The 4321-nt window shown below is 42.0% G+C and overlaps 1 pseudogene; it reads right to left on the reverse strand.

Annotated features, from left to right (window-relative positions):
* Positions 1 to 2568: 2568 nt before the first annotated feature.
* The window catches only part of LOC111727099, a 3722-nt pseudogene continuing 1969 nt past the window's right edge, over positions 2569 to 4321 (reverse strand).

Below are 4321 nucleotides of genomic sequence, written 5' to 3' on the forward strand. Positions count from 1 at the left end.
AATATGAAAACATTTCAAAATTTCTGGGAAAATAATTTTTTGGTGCATTTGTGACTCCATTTTCAGGGGACATAAATGTTACCTGATAGTTTTCAAATGGAGTGCATAGAGCTGCACTCTGATGTTCAACTTAAAGAAAAATGTGATCATGTCTTTTTTGAGGGGAGAACAGAGTCTCAAACTATCACCCTGGGTAGAGTCCTATGATGTCATAGCTCACACACCTCCAACTCTTGGGCTCAAGTGAGTCTCCTTCTCCAGCCTCCCAAGTGCCTGGGACCATAGGCACCCACCACGATGCCAGGCAGTTTTTGTTGTTGTTGTTTTGTTGTTGTCATAGTTGTCTGACAGGCCTGGGCAGGGTTCAAACCCTCCAGCTTCAGTGTATGTGGCCGGATCCCTACCCACTGAGCTACAGGCACTGCCTGGTAACCATGTCTCTTTACTGGGCTTTTATAGGTCCTATCTTTGCAAAGACAAAAGTACCTTGGCCAGGTGAGATGGCTCACACTTAGGTGGATTGCCTGAGCTCACATGTTCCAGACCAGCCTGGGCCAGAGCCAGACCTCAACTAAAAATAGCCACGCCTTGTGGCAGATGCCTATAGTCCCAGCTACTTGGAAGGCTGAGGCAAGAGAACAGCTTAAGCCCAAGAGTTTGGAGGTTGCTGTGAGCTGTGATGCTACAGCACTCTACCAAGGGCAACAAAGTGAGACTCTGTCTCAAAAAAAAAATCCTTTGCTTCACAATCACACTTTACTCATGTCCTCATGTCATCACTTTTTGGTAGCACCTATATTTGTGAGCAACAATTTTTTTTTTTTTTGAGACAGAGTCTCACTATGTTACCCTTGGTAGAGTACCATGGTGTTACAGCTCACAGCAACCTCCAGCTCTTCGGCTTAAGTGATTCTCTTGCCTCAGCCTTCCAAGCAGCTGGGACTACAGGCACCTGCCACAATGCCCGGCTATTTTTTTGTTGTAACTGTCATTGTTTGGCAGTCTCAGGCTGGGTTTGAACCTGCCCGCCCTGTGGCTGGCACCCTAGCCCCTGAGCTACAGGGGCTGAACCTGTGAACAACTATTTTTAAGAATGGAGCACACTAAGAGAAAATTAGAACCAAAATGTCTGATGAGCACCTTGAATACTCACTGAGAATTGTAACTACTTCCATGGCACCAGATACTGATGCATTAGTTTCTCAAATACAATATCAAATACCCACTAGTTTTATGTTGCCCACTTTTATTTTTGAGACAGTCTCACTCTGTGCCCTGGGTAGAGTGCCTTGCTCACAGCAACCTCAAACTCTTGGGCTCACACCATCCTCTTCCTCAGCCTCCCAAGCAGCTAGGACGACAGGTGTGTGCCACAATACCCAGCTAGTTTTTCTTTTTTAGTAGAGATGGGGGCCTTGCTTTTGCTCAGGATGGTCTTGAACACCTGAACTCAGGCTATGTACTCGCCCCCTCCTCAGCCTCCAGAGTGCTAGGATTACAAGTATAAGCCACTGTGCCCAGCCTTTTACTTTTATAATAAAAAATATCAAAAACCACGAAGATGTTTTATTACTTAGATACGTATATAGTCTATACTAGTGATCCCAAACTTAGGGCCTGCTTGATGATTTTAAAAGACTCCCTGGACAGGCTGCTGCATAATTAGGATTATTATGTGAGGACTTTTTGCTTATCTCTGGTGGTAGATACCACAAAACTTGTGCATGGACCTTTCTTTTTTGTTTGTCAGCTTTTGTTAGTGTTTGTGTATTTAATGTGTAGCCTAACACAACTCTTCTTCCAATATGGTCCAGAGAAGCCAAAAGTTTGGACACCCCTGGAGAATTAGAAGATAAGTCCTTTAATTCCAATTGAGGCATTAACAAGCCATATCAATTTTGACACCTTTATTTTACCATGTCTTTAGCTTATTTATAAAACAAGATAGGACTAAATGGTTGCTCCTTCCATTGGTCGAAACTTTGTGGTTTCTGCTTTTATAAAGTCTCTACTAAATATTCACTTTAAATGATCAATACTGGAAACAGAAAAGAGTGTAACATACATTTTTATTTTAAAATCTATGATGTTAGGATTCCCATTGCAGTATATTGCATTTCAGTATTGAGATTTAATGTTGAATTGCTTTAAAAAAAATTGAACTGCAGAAGAGAGTCTGGATCTTCATAATATGTATTTTTAGTTAACATCAGTGCCTAAATTTACTGTTACTGTTAAAATTTACAGAACATTTTGCTCCGTCAGAACTGATTTTGGCATAAAATATGTTGACAGGATGTTGTGTTTTTTTGACCACAATATATTCCTTTGCTTGTTTTCAGTTTTAGTTCACCATTGACATCCGCCTCTTTATATTTCAACTATTTGACTTCCATTATGTGTAGTAAGATGTGAGGGTTTTATTTTCCCATTTTCTCAAGATTAAATATTGATTAAAAAGTACACCACACTGCATAGAAATCAACATTCTCTCCCATAATTCTGTGCATCTGGAACCATAGAAATGTCACTGTCCCTGCCCCATATCTTCAAATTAACACTTTGAAGTTACAACCACGTCTTCTTAAAGGTGACCTTCTGGAAAAACAAGTTGTTTTCTCGGTTCATACTTCCCTCTTTTTGTAGCATGAACCAGCACTCTATCCAAGAAGTATATATCGGAGCTCTACTAGCAAACCCACAGTTGTTGATGGCTGTAAGATTAGAGACAAATACAAAAGATAGGTCAAATACTGGCAAAAAGTCCCATGACAGGGTGGCACCTGTGGCTCAAGGAGTAGGGCGCTGGCCCCATATACCAGAGGTGGTCGGTTCAAACCCAAACCTGGCCAAAAACTGCAGAAAAAAAAAAAATCCCATTATAGCTTGCAAGTAAATTCTTTTCATTCATGTTTGAAACTCCATTGTCCAAGGTATAGGTATTAACAAGGTAGGCCAGTGAGGTAACAGAACCACAAAAAGATGTCATCTAGGAGGTAAGGAGCAAGACCTGTGAAAAATCCTAGAGTGCTTGTATTCTCTGCCAATTAATTATACCATAGACATCAAGAGTGAGCACCTGGAAGGGATATCTAATGAGGGTAGCAGCAGACCCAGCAAGTTGTCTCCTTGATAACTTGGTCAAAGGAGGATGAGACTTCTTTCTGTATGTTACCAGGTCCTAACTCCTCACCCTTGTCACACTCCTGGTAATGTTATAAAACTTTACCATGGAATACGGTTCCAAAGACTTAGACTATCTCAGCTTAAGTTTCTTTTTTATTTTGTTTTTGTTTGAGACAGATTCTTGCTTTGTTGCCTGGGCTAGAGTGCCACAGCCTCTGCCTAGCTCAAAGCACCCTCAAACTCCTAAGCTTAAGCAATCCTCCTGCTTCACCTTCCTGCCACAATGCCCAGCTAATTTGTCTTTCTTTCTTTCCCTCCCTTCCTCTCATCCCTTTCTTCCTTCCCTCCCTCCCTCTCATCCCTTTCTTCCTTCCCTCCCTCCCTCTTTCTCTCTTTCTTTCTCTCTGTAGTGTCTGGGTCTTGCTTTGCTCAGGTCGGTCTCCAACTCTTGACCTCAAGAAAACCTCCCAATTCAGCCTCCCAGTATTAGGGTTACAGGCTCAGTGAGCCCTGCACCTGGCATGATGTGACTTTTTAAACACCATTATTCAATATGATTTTATTATGTGTAACTTATTTCATGAGGATCTAAAGGTTAGGCTTACTCAAAAGAGCTTGAGATGCATGGAAATTATGTCCTATCTACTTTCAAAATAGAAAATTAACACAAGATAAAAGACAAAAGTCAAAAGATAAAGGAAAGAGAATTTGTATCAAGAAGTGATGTAAATCAAGGCAAAGAAAACCGTAATTGACTGTCATTAGCATTTTTTCTTTTTTTTTTTTGGAGACAGTCTCAAGCTGTCACCCTGGGTAGAGTGCTGTGGCGTCACAGCTCAATAACCTCAAACTCTAGGGCTCAAGTGATTCTCTTGCCTCAGCCTTCCAACTAGCTGGGACTACAGGTGCCCGCCACAATGCCCAGCTAGTTTTTGTTTGTTTGTTTTTGTGGTTGTCATTGTTGTCTTAGCTAGCTTGGGCTGAGTTCGAACCTGTCAGCCTCACTGTATGTGGCTCGTGCCCTACCCACTAAACTACAGGTGCTGGCCACCTGCACTGGGGCTGGTGGGTTCAAACCTGGCTTGAGCCTGCTACGCAACAACAACAACTACAAAAATAGCCAGGTATTGTGGCAGGTGCCTGTAGTCCCAGCTACTTGGGAGGCTGAGGCAAGAGAATTGCTTGAGCCCAAGAG

Source organism: Otolemur garnettii, unplaced genomic scaffold (genome assembly GCF_000181295.1).
Source record: "Otolemur garnettii isolate 467f Iridium unplaced genomic scaffold, OtoGar3 scaffold00094, whole genome shotgun sequence".
Classification (NCBI taxonomy): domain Eukaryota; kingdom Metazoa; phylum Chordata; class Mammalia; order Primates; family Galagidae; genus Otolemur; species Otolemur garnettii.